Raw genomic sequence first — 16524 nt, forward strand, 5'->3', positions numbered from 1 at the left:
CCAGAAAACATATGGTGCCTGAAGGAGCAGAAGAGAGCTGTACAAAGTGGTACACTGTTGGCAGACAAACAAGATCTTGCTACATCAATGCTCTGATGCCATGCTAAGAAACGTTCTATTCTGGCAAACTTGTTATGGTCATTCTGTTATATTTTGCTTATGCTTCCATATAAAGGGTGTACGTCAGAGTGCGCCAATATAGGAGGGGTCACCCTCTTGAAGCTTGTTACATGTTTCGCTCCTTTTTGGTAAATGAAACCCTAGGACATTGAAACTACAGGTTAAGAAAACTTAACGAGTTTAGGGGGAGGGGCAATATAGAGGGGTGGAGGAAATAAGAACGAGATGATTTCAAGAAGCCTAGGAATGAAAAGTATGTTTGGAGACTGATTATGGAAAAAATTACAATTATTATTTGAAATTATTGAACTATGGGATGATATGACATACGTATTAATTTCCAAGTTATGGAAAAATTTAAAAAGCATATATTCTGAAATGAGTTCTGGGCTGGCACTAAATCCTAGCCCCAACTTAAGAACATTTAGCTTATACATCATGGCCCGCTCAATACTCACCTTCATTAAATGATCACTTAAGATAAGGGTGCTACAGCAAAGTGTATTGAAGAAAGCAGTTGGTGCCTGGCTATCAATCTACATAGTGTCTGGGGTATTAAAGGTTTGTATTCAAACAAGCAGCCATCTCCTGTATATACTCGAGTATCAACCGACCCAAATATTAGTCGAGGCACCTAATTTTATCATGAAAACTGCACTAAAAATGTGCTGAAAAACTAGGCTTATACATGAGTATGTACTGTAAATGAGGAACCCACTAAGTCCACACAGAAGAAGCATATCAGATTGTGTGATTCAAAGATGACAACTACAACATTTGAATATGGTGAAGAGAAAAATATCAGAGGTAAAATTATGAACACCCACGAAGGTATGGAGGACAGTGGGAGCCCAAAGCCCATTTAAAATGTATGTAGTCAGAACGAGCTGGCTGAACCTCTATAGCCAAGAGTCCTGAACAGCATTACTATCTAAGCAAGAGTCTAGGGAAGATTCTAGAACAGCCTTACTATCAGGCACAGACCACTGTAATCTTGATTGTGCTAGATTGAACTCAGTACCAGGCCAGTTGTCCTCCCTATAGACTTTATACTGGGTGCAAATATCTCTTAGCTGTCCGATTACAGAAATTTCTTCCCTTTTTTTGAATGTTATGGGGGTCTTCTCCCTCTTATGCATCATTTGCACTTCTGCATTTATATTAATAAGGTCTTGCCCTTGCTATCATACTGCACTTTGTCTTTCATTGTTTTCGATTAGGTCTCCCAGCTGTGAAGCACAGGAGGAATGGATGTATAATGATAATAACTGATACAAGGTATTACAGGGGATGCAGGGGTGGGGGATGTGTGATTGGGTGGGAAAAGGGATTTTGGGAGTAAACACTGAAGGCTGGAGGAGGAGGGAGCCCTAGTACATTGGTGATTCCACAGCTCATTTTAAAGGCGATATAACCATGGGGAGGGGCAGGCTTTAAGATAGATGTGATGGTGATTATACAACTCCCCTTGATGTGATTGAATGACTGAACTGTTTAATTGTATGATATGTGAATTATGTGCCAATCAAACTGTTGGAAAAAAGAAAACTAGATTTGGTTCTTAACTTCATTATTTCTAATCTGTGTGGTCACTTAGAAATCACTTACTGTCTCAAATCCATTTTTTTAAAACAATTTATTAGGGGCTCATACAACTCCTATCAGTCCTTACATATACATACATCAATTGTATAAAGCACATCCATGCATTGCCTGCCCCAGTCATTCTCAAAGCATTTGCTCTCCACTTAAGCCCTTTGCATCAGCTCCTCTTTTTTACCCCTCCCTCTCCACTCCCCCCTCCCTCATGTGCCCTTGGTAATTTATACATAATTATTTTGTCATATTTTACCTATCCGGAGTCTCCCTCCCCCCCCCCCTCTTCTCTGCCATCCCTCTCCGAGGGAGGAGGTCACATGTGGATCCTTGTAATCAGTTCCCTCTTTCCAACCCACTCATCCTCCACTCTCCCAGCATCGCCCCTCACACCCTTGATCCTGAAGGTATCATCTACCCTGGACACCCTGTGCCTCCAGCCCTCATATGTACCAGTGTACAACCTCTGCTCTATCCAACCCTGCAAGGTAGAATTCAGATCATGGTAGGTGGGGGGAGGAAGCATCCAGGATCTGGGGGAAAGCTGTGTTCTTCATTGGTACTACCTCGCACCCTGATTGACCCATCTCCTCCCCTAAACCCCTCTATGAGGGGATCTCCATTGGCCGACACTGGGGCCTTGGGTCTCCACTCTGAATTTCCCCCTTCATTCAATATGGTATATATATATATGTGTGTGTGTGTGTATATATATATATATATATATATATATATATATACACACACACATACACACACACACATACATATACATACATATACACACATATATCTTTTTTTTTTGAAAGCTGATGGTGCCTGGCTATCAAAAGAGATAGTGTCTGGGGTCTTAAAGGCTTGAAGGTGAACAAGCGGCCATCTAGCTCAGAAGCAAAAAAGCCCACATGGAGGAAGCACACCAGCCTGTGCGATCACGAGGTGCCAAAGAGACCAGGTATAAGGTATCAAATCCTTTTTAGTCTCATTTCTAAATTGCATATTGACTAATTTTCACACCTTACAAGATGGAAGAAATAAATTATGTGATTGAAGCACATGATTTACAGTGTGTCACTTAGCCTGTGTCCACTATATCTATAGATCAGTAATTTCTACTAATAGAGATCATTAGTGAAATATGCTTTCTTGAAAGTAAAATATAGCACTGAAAATGATGGCCATGGTTAAATACCAAGTTTTAAACATTTAGAGTGACAACTGATGTGATTCAGTTTTCTTAATTCATACGTCCTCAGTAGGTGAAAGCCGAAACTACCAGTTTCACAGTGCTAAATAGAGACTGGAGAAGATTACAGGGTGTTTACCTAAAACACAGTAAATCAAGGGTGATTTAAGAAGTATGAAATCATAGAAACCTTTGATAGTGAAGTGAAGCTACCCAGTATGGCTCTTTTAGTCATAATCTGTAAACCTCATTCAATGACTGGGTGAGGGCATGTGAATGGGTGTAGAGGACACTGCTGAGATGTGAATTTGTCACTTGGCTTTCCTCTACGCATGTTGTTGTTGTTGTTGTTAGGTGTCATCTAGTTGGTTCTAACGCCTAGCGACCTGACGGACAACAGAAAGAAACACTGCCCAGCCCTGTGCTGTCTTCACAATTATCCTGTTTTTGTGTCCATTGTTGCAGCTGCTGCATCAACTCATCTTCCTGAGGGCCTCCCTCTATTTCCCTACCCCTCCTTTTCACCAAGCATGATGGGTCTCTCCTAGGTCTCTCCTCGAGGTATGAAGTGATCCATTTCAGAAACAGGAACGGGGAATCTCATAACCAATAAGAAGGAGACCAATGAGTGGCCTGAGTTTTTGAACTCTGATATTTCTGTGTGGCAAGACAGAGATGGTGGTGGTAGATATGTCCTTGAAGAGAATCTTTCAAGAGTCTTCTTTTGGGATCCCAGAAACTAGTCTTCAAAATCTTCACTGGCCTTTCTGCTTTGAATATATGACCCAGAAGATCCTTTCAGAATTTAGTGTTAATTGGACCTTTTTTCCTTTGAAGCATAGTAATGAGATTAAGACAAGTTAATTCTTTAGAGACTCTATCTACAGCATTCCATTCATCACAGAAACATATTTACATATATTTTGTTTGTAAAAAACTCATGCATGTATGAATTTTAACTCTAGTAGCTATACTTTTGCTTATATATTAAAATATTATAGAGATTTAATGTTTATAAATGCTACATAAAATTCATACAGTATTTTTTAAACTTTCTATTGTAATTTGGGTTAAAATTTAGTGAACAAATGAGTTTCCCACTCAACAATTGATACATTGTGTTTAGTGATATTGAGTACAATTCCCACAATGGAACAAAACCTTCGTACTCCCTCTCTGCCCTTACCAAGGCTTCCATTCATCTTTCTTTCTATTCCTTCCTGAATTTTGATCTTTTTGCCTGGACAAACACTGGTCTTTATGTCTCGGGTCGCTTATTCTTAAGAGGTAAGTTTCTCCCTTGTGTTATCATTCACCCTTTCGGTCTCTCTATAGTTTTGCTGAACATTGTCTCCTGGGTAATTCCATTTCTGAGTTTCAAGGGTGACTAAGGACCATGGTCTTGGGGATTCCACTAGTGTCTATCAGACCAGTAAACCTAGTCTTTTTTTTATAATGATTTTGACTTTTGTTCCATATTTTACCCGCTCTATCTAGGACTTTCTAATGTGATCCCTTTCAGACCAGTAGCCAGTGGCAACTGGACAGCAACTACCTGGCTCTTCTGGTCTCCGAGCTATGAAACCTGAAGTTCCCAGGGCCCCTTCGTTCTTTGGGCTAATTTTTTCCTTATACCTTTTATTTTCTTTACTTTTTTTATCCCTTCAAACTATAGAGACCAATAGCTGCACATTAAATGGTCACTGTAGATTTACCTATTCTGTTGGATAGATACTTGGTGACACTGATGGCAGTCTTCTACTCTGCCTGCTAATGGAGTGAACAAAGGATCCTGTAAAACAAGCTTTGAACAAAGGACTCTATTAGAAGTGGAATGGTAAACACCTTAACTTTGAAGCCAGGTCCTAGTGAAAATCCTGACGCAAGACTGTACTAGAAGATAATTCTGCCACATTTTTGGCTAGAGCCTCAGCATAGATAAATTTGAAGCAAAGCATGTATGAGATGTAATGTAAAAGTACCTTTTAAAAGTTAGAAACACCTCTCTAAAAAATATCCCTTCTAAACTAGCGCTGGAAGACCTACTCCACTCCTGGACTAACGACTAACGTGTATCTAAATTATGCTTGACATGACCTTCACATCTAGGAGAGGTTCCTGCTTCATTTCTTTTAAAGTGACTCTGAGTTTTAATAAAATTAAGACTTCTTTCTTTGCTGCTGCTGTGAGTGTGTGTGTGTGTGTGTGTGTGTGTGTGTGTGTGTGTGTGTGTGAGAGAGAGAGAGAGAGAGAGAGAGAGAGAGAGAGAGAGAGAGAGAGAGAGAGAGAGAGAGATGGCTTATCTCTGGACTCTAACAAACCTCATGGGCTTGGAGCGCCTCCTAATTCCCCCATGGCTAAGAGCCCAGGTACGAAATTTTGCACTTGTTAGTGGGATATCTGGATAATTTGGTATTTATATTTCTACCTTTTAAAAATGAAGTACCATACAATTTTCTACAGTAGCTGCACTATCTTACAGCCTTTGCAACAATATATAAGGAATGCATTCTCTTGACCTCCACTCCAGAATTTGTTTTTATATTTCTCATATCTCATTTATTTTATTTGAATCATTTTAATGACTAATGATCACAAGCATGTATTTATCTGCTGTCTATCTAAATGTCTTTTTTCGTGATGTGTCTGTTAATGACTTCTCCCATTTTTAAAATTAGAGGGTTTTAATTTTTTCACTTTTGGCTTTTGTGTTGAAATTTCCTATATATTTGAAAGATGAGTCTCTTGTCCAACATATTATTGCCAATTATTTTTCTCAGTCTGTAGGCACTCTTTGAGTCTTTTTTCAAAGTGTTTATTGTGCATCAGTGTTTAATTTTTAGGAGGTTTCAGCCATGAAGTTAGTTTTCTGCTATTCGTGTATTTTTATTTATGCTTGATAGGGTGTTTATACTACGTTTTAGAATCCCCTAATTTCCTTTGCTTTTTAATGATCTTTTTGTTTATGTCATTGATTATTCTTGAGATAGTGCTTCCATATATTTTGAGATATGGATTTTGTTTCATTTTTCTGCAAATGAGTATCTAGTTTTCCACCACCGTTTGTTAAAATAACTTCCCCTAGGCCATTTATTGGATTTTGGCCCAGAGTTAAAAATCAACTATCCTTAATTGCATGGGTTTATATAGGAATCTTCAATCATCTTCCATGAGTCTATAGGACCTTCATTGGTTTATATGACTGTTTGACAATTGTGGTTGTCAAGTAGGTTTGGAAATCAATAAGTGTTAGTTCTCTTCATTTTTTTGTCATTTAGTAGTACTTGTGTCTCCAAGTGCTCCCCCCCCCATATAAATGTGTTGATTACTATTCCTATTTCTTTAAAGACTGATGAAAAAATTTAAATCATGATTGCATCATCTGTTGGTCATATGAAGGATTTCAAAGCATTACAGAAAAATGGAATGAAAATATGAGAATTTTCCACAAGTTTTTAAGCTTCTTCATATGTGATATTTTAGAAGTGAAGATTAACCACAAGATAAAACTTTAATACAATTTTATTAATTTTTTTGAAGATTAAGACCAGATGATTGTGCTGAATTACTTTCTCCTAAAAAGCAAAATATCAGTCAAAAATAATTCATGTTATCACTCTGTTCAAATTAAAGTTTGGAATAATTAAAAACACACATGATTTCCACAAAATAGATGACATTGGCAAGATGTTGCTCATAGGCTGTGTCCGGATTTATTTGTTAATTAGTTACAACCCTGAGTGATTATAGTAATATTTCATGATCTTTATGATTTATATAATATTGTGCTTTCATTTTCTTATATTCTCCTCAAGTCAACTAAATGATTACCTCATATGCAATTTGTTCAAAATCAGAGATGATTTGCTTAATTGAGTGCTTCTCTTTGAAAATAAAATATCTATGCTGCCTGCTAATGGTCACACTTATTGTCAGTGGATGTTAATTTTTGGTGATATTTTACTTTTTCATCTATAACTCTTTGGCCTTCAGTGATTCACCACTGGTTCAAAGGACATGTGCGCTGTCGCTTGTCTCAATGCCATTGGTGGCATTGAAGGCCAGTGCCCTCCCTATAGCATTTCCACAATGGAAATATCACCACCTTGTTAATGGCCCTGGACATTTGTGCCAACTAGAGACATATTTTCAAATGATCAGTCAGCCTTGAAGTTCAGACTCCTCATCAACAAATTGATTCCTAATTTCCCTATGATTAAGACAAAAACTTGTCTTCAGTTAGGTTCATTGCTATACTTCCAAGGAATTCACACACATAAATCTATTAAATTTGCTAAAGGAAAATTTAATTTCTTCTACTATAGGAAAAAGAATGAGTCAATTGTTCTTATAATTTTTTGTGAGGGAAGATAACCATCATCAAAACAGTAGAACTTTAACTAGTAAGTTTTAAAGAAATAATTGAGTTAGGTTAATATTTTATTTAGCTTTATTATAATAATGAACACATTTAAGAATGATAAATAATTTTAAATTGTGGGTGAATATTTGGTGTTGACCAGGAAATTTATAATTTCATCCCTAAAATCTCCCAAATATTATATGACCTTTTATATAATATAAAAGTCATAATATCATTTTGAAATATTTATATAAATCATACAGAAAATAAAACAAGTATAAGACAAATTTGAAGGAAATTTAATAACATGTTCTAAGAATAACTGAAGCTAAGGAGTTATGACAACTAGATTCAATTTTATATTAGACTCTGAACTGAGAAAAACAGCCATAAAGGACATTACTTGAGGTCACTGACAAAACTACATATTGACGTTTTGTTCCCAACTTAATAAATTTTGTGTGTGTTAATGTCTTAGCTCTTTGAAAATTCAGATTGGAATGTTTATTGGTAAAGTGGTAAGCAGCTTGCTTTCAGAGGTTTTAGGGGGAGAAAAGCCTGTGTGTGAAAAGAAGAGACAACTGATAATAACACGTAATTGGGGGATATAATGGTAAAACATTTTTGTGCGGGTCTTTCAAACTTTTGTGTGTGAATTATGGCAAAATAGAAGGTTTAAATTTTTCAATTATGTAAACCTCAACTTTTGCCATAGAGAACTATATTTTTTTAAAAAGGCATTTCAGTAAAAAATAAAAGACTTCTTAAATAATAATGGTTCCATAGTTAAGTTTTAAATGCAGTCATTTCTAGCTCATAAAGTAGATAAATATATAGTTACAACAAAATATATCTAAATGTTTCTTAAAAGCAAAAATGACAGACACTTTGGAAAATGATTAGGAAAAGCTGGCGCAAAAGTTTAAATATGTAACATATTATCTGACTTAAAAACAGCTCCTCTACGATGTGGATTAACTAAGTAATCAGTTTCAGGCTCTGCTTTCATAGTGGGTCAGCATGGTTAACAGTCGAATCCATCAACCACCATATGGGAGAAAGATGAGGTTTTCCTCTCTCATGAAGATTTACATCCTTCAAAATTCACAGGGGACAGCTGTGTCCTCTCCTATACGGAATGATGACTTGAGTTCAATTTGATGGCAGAGAGTTCTTTGAGAGTCTTAGAGTCAGCTCGAGTCACACACGATGTTGGCCATGAGTCAATACGTGGTTTGTTCCTTTCTAGCCTGCTATTCTTCTTATAAACCCTGACTTTATGACTGATGGTCTTCTTTCTTTTCCAACACAAAACACATTATGTAAATTATATATAGAAAAGTTTGATCCTAACCTCTAACAACTACAGCTTCCCCAAATCACTATAGGGATCTAATTCGAGACAATAAGACCATTCAGAGAACACCAAACTGTTACAAATATCTAATAATAAGCAGGTTAGTAGTTATCAAACGAATTCCTGATAGAAAGTAGGATCAATATCATATATAAAATACAAAAATAAACCTTATGTAGAAAATTTTCAAGGCCTACCAAAAATGAAACAAAACCCCATGCCAACAAGTAGATTCTGACTCATAGCAACCAAATACAGGCTTTCCAAGGCTGTGAATCTTTATGAAAGCACATAGCCTCTTTCTTGATTGGAGTGGCTGCTGGGTTTGAACTGCCCAGCTTGTGGCTAGCAATAGATAGAACTACCAGGGCTCTGACCAAGTGGAAAATGTGGTTTTTGTTTATTAATTTCTTTTATGTGGAGCAAATGCTATTAATGTTGAGTACATATTAATTTTCTTAGCATTTTTCAGGCATGTGTAGTATCACAACAAAGAAGGGCAAAATAAATATCTCCTAATGGACTGCCCAAGCCCCTTTGTTTAAACTTCCTATCTGTGGAACTTTTATGTATATTACAAAAATTTTTCCTCTTATGTTCAAAATTAGTTAAAAACACCTGATTGCACCTCAGCATAATGCACATTTCTATCAGTGAGTTAAATTATACAAATAGAGGCTATTCTTGTTTCCTCTGGTGAACCTGGCAGTGTTTAGCTGCTTTGCAAGTGTTGTGTGGTAGCAGGACCGTTTCTATGAGAAAGTCACAGAGCACCTAGATCCAATAATGTTTAGGGAGTTCACTAATCCCATCTGTAGGATAAAGTTAAAAGCTACGTGAGTCTGAAGTTTGGTACTATATGGCACTGGATTGTATATGGGAAAAATAAAGATTGCATTAGTCTTTATTTTGATGTTCTACAATATCCACAAGAATATATTTTTAAATCAAGTTATAATCCTGATAAAACAGATAATAGCTACTTATTTTCATAGATTTTAATTTACTTTAGTAAGTCATTTGATTTTCCAGAGTCAAAGTTATTTAAACTACAAACCATAGTATATGGTCATACCACAAATAAGGGGTTTTGAAAGACGTCAGGAACTCATAAGAAGCCTGTAGGAAAGACTCACACCCACACCGTGAAAACACCCAATGCTTGAGCATGTGCAGATTAAAGCCTGCGCATGAGTACTAGAAACCAGCTTCACACTTATGCTTCAAGGCATCCACTAAAATGCACTTGGTGGGTGAGTTAGGGGGTGGGGGGAGGGAGGAATAAAAGAGCAAAAAGCTCCTGTACTTTCTTTTGGGGCTCTGCCATCCTTCCTCTCCAGCCATTTTACATGTGTTTTTCTATGCTCCCCATTAGAGGCCCATTTTTGTTTATGAACTGTGTTAGTCTGGGTAGACTAGAGAAACAAATTCATAGATGCTCTATGTGTGTAAGAAATAGCCTTATATAAAGAATAATTGTACATTAAGAAAACATCCCAGCCCAGTCCAGATCAAGTCCATAAGTCTGATATTAGCCCATATGTCTGATATCACTTATAAAGTCCTCTTTACTCTCAGAAAACACATGCAATTATGCCAAATTTAGGAAGATCACAGGCCAGTGGGTAGGAAGTCTTCTGGATCCAGTGGTGTTGTAACCATCTTAACCCTGGCAGGGGTCTTCCATGTGGCTCCTCCAGTACAGGGCACTAGGTAGCTTCATGTGTCTTGTCAGCTGCAATGACTCCCAGGGAGTCAGTCTATGTTCTGCCTCTAGTGAACTAACTAACTCCTTCCAGCCTCCAAATGAGATCATCAAGCTAGGACTTGATTGAATCCATCCCTTCACACTTCATCCTTTCAAATTGACAACAGATTGTGTAACTAACCCATGAACTTACAAAAGTGCTTTTTTCATGTGAGTTCTTTCAGCACAAAGAAGCAAGAACTTGAGATAACCATCCCCAAACCTAGCACTAGGAATCTCAAAATGTCACAATTAAAATGCATGATAATTATTCTGATAAATACAAGGGGATATGTTTCTATATGAACTGTTTCCCTAGGGTCAAAAGACTAGTTGCATCTTGTTAATAATAATGGTGCTTATATATTCTAGCTTATGCAGAAAAGTTTGGGTTTATGTTTATTGCTCCATTATAGATATAAATATTAAATAATTTAAGTCAAATCATGTCCCACAAAGACAATATGTTTTAGGATCGAAAAGATACTCAATTTGAAAGCTGCTAAGAGAATCAAGGTAGAAACTCACATTTCCTAGGTATCTCCATCCTAATAAAGGACTTTTCCTATTTTAGCCTCCTCTCTTATCTGAGAAGAATGTTGCTCCAGCCAAATATCAATCTGTATTTGACCTCATTATCTCCTCCAATGAAGCAGCATCAGTATGCCTGCTTCTATATGAATACTACTAATAATAAACATTCCTGGTGTTCTTGAAATTGTGACTGGAATGAGAAGCCTCCTAGTGTCACCTCTTCGTGGCCTCATGTGTCAAAGTGACATTGTGCTCCATAAAGTTTTCAAAGGCTGGTATTTCAGAATCATTTACCAGGACTTTCTTCTAAGGGGCCTATGTGTGGCCTCAAGTCTCCAAACTTTTGTCAGTCAAGTGTGATATTCCTAAACTACTAAAAATAGTACAAAACTATGAAAAACCAAACTTCAAAACCAATGCCTTCAACTAAATGGGTATACACCTGAAAGAAAAAAAAATGAGCCAGTTAAATTTCATGAAGCTCTGGGTGTTGGAACAACAAAAATAAGATAATTTAAGTTTCCTCCCCTTTCTATTAAGGTCGTTGTGCGATATGTCTAATTAATCATATTAGATTTGTTCATTTGTATGTTTAAGATCACTCGATACATGGTAGTCAAGATAGATGAGCTATCATAGACATTGACAGGTAATGGTTCTCTGAGGGTATGGGAAACAGGGAGAGTGGGAGAGGGGAAGAGGGTGGAAGGGAAGTTGATTGCATTGATTGGTGTGTAACCCCACCTGATGGGAGTTAAAATCAGAATTGTATGTGAATGGATATGTTGGAATGAGTAAGATATGTCAGTAAAAATATTATAAAAATTATATATCAATTTTTCCTGAAAAATTATTCACTAGCAGTTGACATTCCCCAAACTGCTCCCTTAGTCAGCTTGACTTCAATGTTATCTGCTTTGTGTTGACAAGCCTTACTAGAAAGTAGTTATACTCAAATGAAACCATCATCTTCTAATACATTTTGATTTTTAAAATATAGTCATGTGATTCTGAGCCACATCCTTTTCACCTTTCATCACTTTCATTCAAGTCTCCCTACAAAGGACAGGTAGTCCATATTATAAACCCAGGTAAGTAAGGTTTCAGAGACAAGGGACAATGAAATATGAGTATTAGTTAATACGTTTTATTTAGGGATAATGGGAGTTACCGAAATCAAAGGGAATGAGGTAAAAATGGTTATGGTATTTGAGGTAGGTTGGAGTCAAGTTAAAGAATGGAGACACCTAACCTATAAGGTATAGAAGCTACAAAAATCAAAATTGCAAAGAAAAAGAGAGAAACAGGTTTTAATACAGACTCACTAGCAAGCTACAATAGAGTTTGGCGCGCAAAGAGTTAAACGGCTCTGGTGCCACAGTCACAACTCTGGCTCTGAAAGGACCCCAGAGGGAGAGAAAGAGAAGGAGAGAAAGGTATTCCAGAGGCCCACAGGGAGAGCAAAGAACAACAGAGTGAGCTAGCAGTACCCTGGGAAAGGACAAGGATGTTTTGGGCTATTTTAATTCATTGGGCTGTCTATCACCCTTTTAGAAGGGCGGGTTCCAGTGCATCTATCCTTTGAATCCTTCTGTACCCCTAGGTACATTTTGCTTCATTTTGCTTGAGACTGTGTGGGTGAGATCTGGAGCATGGATTTGTTTTTAAACATACCAGAGGATTAAAGCTGACTGGAAACTGCAAGTACTCTTGCTCTTGGACCCTTGAGTAATATGCACTGTACCTGCCTTAGAGTCTGAACAACTGACCCTTAAGCACTCACCTAAAGTAAGGGAGTACAAATGATGAAGGGAGTATGAATGATGAAGCCACATCATTCATAGTAAAGCCCTAAACCTAGTTAAAGAAAACTTTTCAGTATTACTAACATTAACCTAAGTTGTATGTTTAATTCCAAATTTCATTTTTACACATCCTTGAATACCAGGACAAAGAGAATTCCATGTGCAAACATATCAAATAGCATTAAATGAGACACAATTTTAAGACATTCAGAACCTTTATGCCATAGATAAGGTTTGACTTTAATTAAACTTTATCATGATTAATACGAGTATATTCAAATCATTTTATATAATGCAATTTACTATCCAAATGAAGTATTAAAAAAGAGGCAGAGATTGAAGAGAATTTCTTCATGAAAACCACTAATTTAGACCCAGAATAACAGACTTTCCCTAAACATATTATTGATAAATGCAAAGACATTTAAAATATATACTTTAATAAATGATAATATAGGATTCTTAAAACTACAGTCAGTTTGAAGCATTAAAAAATGCGATCATTGACACCTATATGCTGTATTATTCTGGCAAACCTGTGAATATTCTTGCAAACTTTCTCAGACAACCAATTGTTATTCTTTGTGTAAATAGCACCCAGTCATGAAAGAATTCCTTCTGTACTTGTGAATAATTCAGGTACTGTGATGTGGAGTTAACTTACATTGGCCCAATAACTCTCTCTCAAAAGTGTTTTTAAGAAAACAGTTGCAGGGGCTAAACAATGACAATATTAAGGAATATCTTTATGTCCAAAGGAGATGGTTGTTAAGATCCTCTGCCATACTCTAGCAAGGAGATCTCTAAAAGGAACCAAAGGCAGATTTAAAAAAACAAACAAAAAACATAGATACAGAAATGGGTTTGGGGCTCACAGTAAATCCTAGCTCCAATTTAAGAAAAAAATAGTGCAAAGGGTTTAAGTGGAGAGCAAATGCTTTGAAAATGATTAGGGCAAAGAATGTACGGATGTGCTTTATACAATTGATGTATGTATATGTATGGATTGTGATAAGAGTTGCATGAGCCCCTAATAAAATGTTTCAAAAAAAAAAAGAAAGGGGAAATAATAATTCTTACCTCATGGCCCTGCTCTATATTTTAGCAAATGCGGTGAAGAAATTAGATGATGCCTAGCTCCCAGATAACATAGCCTCTAGAGACTTAAAGACTTGTTTCCAAACAAGCAGCCATCTAAGCTAAGAAGTCAACGAAGACCTCATGGAAGAAGCACATCAACATCAGTTACCACAGGATTGTAAGCCATGTCATACTAAACCAAAGAAAGAAACAGGATCAGAGCCTAACTTGTGGGATTCTCATTTGCAGAAGGCTATGGATGGCAGTGAAAGCCCAAGATATATTTCTGAGATCTACAAAGGATATAAACCTCTTGTGATTTCCCTCTACCTGGGAAGAGAGGGATGGGAAGAAACGGGTTACCAGAGTGCGTCAGAGAGATGACTCTAGGAGATAAAATGATAAACTTGACTTGAATGGTTAAAACTCTATCAGTTCATCCCCCCCTCTGATGTATGTTGGGTCTGATTTGTTTTCAGCATTTTCTGTGTTTTGTTTCTGTTTTTCATATTGGGGTTTATCTCAGAAGTATTTTGATATTGGGGGTAACCCTTTTGAATTTGTGTTATAGGTTTTTCTGTGTTTCACTATGAAACCCCAGTTTGATGAACCTATAGAGACAGCAAGTAGAATAAAGGTTCCTGGGGGGCAGTGGGGGGCAAAAGGGAACTTATGTCCAGGAGTTCAAGAAGGAAGAGAATGTTTTGAAACTCTGCTGGTTATTATACAATACTGCATGATGTGATTGAACTATGGAATGAAACATGTATTAGCTCCCTACAAAATGGTTTTACAAGAATAATAATACAGCGCTAAGTTTTTAAGTATTTGTGGATTAAATACTATGACTTTTTATACTTAATTATAAAATACATCTTATCCTTTATTTTTCTTTCTAACATGTAATTAATTCTTAATATCAAGGTCAAACAGAATTTGACAAATATTTGAACATTTTCATGCCTGAGCTTAAATGTAATATGTGCTCTGTTTGGGGCTTTAACTACATTTCTAAGCATTTGTCTTGTGTATTGTATACAAAAATATACTAGGATAATAATAATTAAAAGAAATTGAACACTTTTTGAAAGAATCAAATTCCAATTAAGATAACCATCTGGTTTTTACTGCAGAGTAGAACACAGTATAGAAAAATGGGCTGTAATTTTGGGGGATATATTCCAGAGACACCAGAGAGACATTTGTAATAAATTACTATAGCTTAATTGTCCTTTTTGTTTCTTTATATATTGTAATGACAGTATTGATTACCACTGAAGGATTAGTGCATGACTAAATGAACATAGTCTGCACTAACTGGTTAAACAGCAAAAGCTACACAGTATTGATTTCTAACATTTTGCATCAATTACTAACACTAGAGTAACCAATCACACATTCTAGATTATCTTTTGATTACTTTACCCTAATGTGGAACTCATTGTTTCAACTGTAGGCAATTTCATTGGAGTAATCGTTTTTTTAAGCTCACCACTTATTAATGTCATTTGTCTGCTAACAAACGAAACCCATGAAGATCGACGGATGAAGTGAGTCACAATCGCACTTCCACTCTGATCCAGTAGCTGGAAGTTTAAAGGCCTTTATAGTTGTTTGCTTAATTGCACACAAAAACGTGCCTGGGAACCATTTCAACACAGATGTTTCCTTTCCACAACCGCATTGCCAAGAAAAGTGGGTTCAAGTTAAAGTTTCTTATTTGCTAAGTAATGGACTAGGCAGAGATCTGGGAATTGCAGTCTAGACTGAAGTTTACACTTTTGAAAACACATAGTGCATATAAAGTGTACCCATTGCAGGGATTGTTTGCTTGGCAGGTATTTTGGGACCTCTTGGATTATAAGTAGCTATAATAATTTGGTTGTTTTTAAAATGAATTTTAAGTGAATGAAATCTTACCAAATCAAGCAAGTCCATTTGATATTTGACCTAGAGATTATACCATAAGTAGAAGATTTTTCCATATTCTGGAAAATATAGACTCACAGGGAACTGCAACCTGTCTCCTCCTCAAGTGGTTGCATCAAATACTCTTTCCCACACCATTTCTGTTTTCTAGGCATTTCAATATATATTTTTAAGTTCACAATCTTATGCTTAGTAATTTAAATTAATTTTCATATAAATTTTATATGCAATTTTTTTAATCCTCTCAAGTGATTACGAGTCAGAGGTCATGTTTGGCTTTGTAGATAACAACATCAGTTTTTGAAAAAGAAATTTGTGTGAGCTGCCTGACCCCAATGGTAAATTTCATACCACATTCTCCTGATCTACAATGATGTTTTTCCCACATAAATTCTTTCCTTTTTATTTATTTAATTTTACTGGAGGAAGATTGAATACAGCAATAATCCTCTGAAATACTCTGTGGGACGTTATGTATAAGAAGACAGGAAGTTATCACAAATCCTTTTTTTATTTTTTGAACTATCTAAATGGATGCAATTTGTTCATGTGCCCATGCACCACATACACACACACGAATGGGCTTGGTCTTTGTTGGTGACTGTGAAAAATGATACAACTCTCATGAAAAGAAAATGTAAACAGCTAGAATCATTGTTATTTTTCATTTCTTTTTTGTATGTTTACAAGCCAGAAATTACACCCCGAGCAGTTTATTTAAAACTAATAATTTAATAGAAACAAATGTATATGATAAATATGATCTTTCAGTACTACAAATAAGAATTAAATATGGAAAATTAATAG

The sequence above is a fragment of the Tenrec ecaudatus genome, chromosome 8 (assembly GCF_050624435.1).
Source record: "Tenrec ecaudatus isolate mTenEca1 chromosome 8, mTenEca1.hap1, whole genome shotgun sequence".
In the NCBI taxonomy this organism is placed as follows: domain Eukaryota; kingdom Metazoa; phylum Chordata; class Mammalia; order Afrosoricida; family Tenrecidae; genus Tenrec; species Tenrec ecaudatus.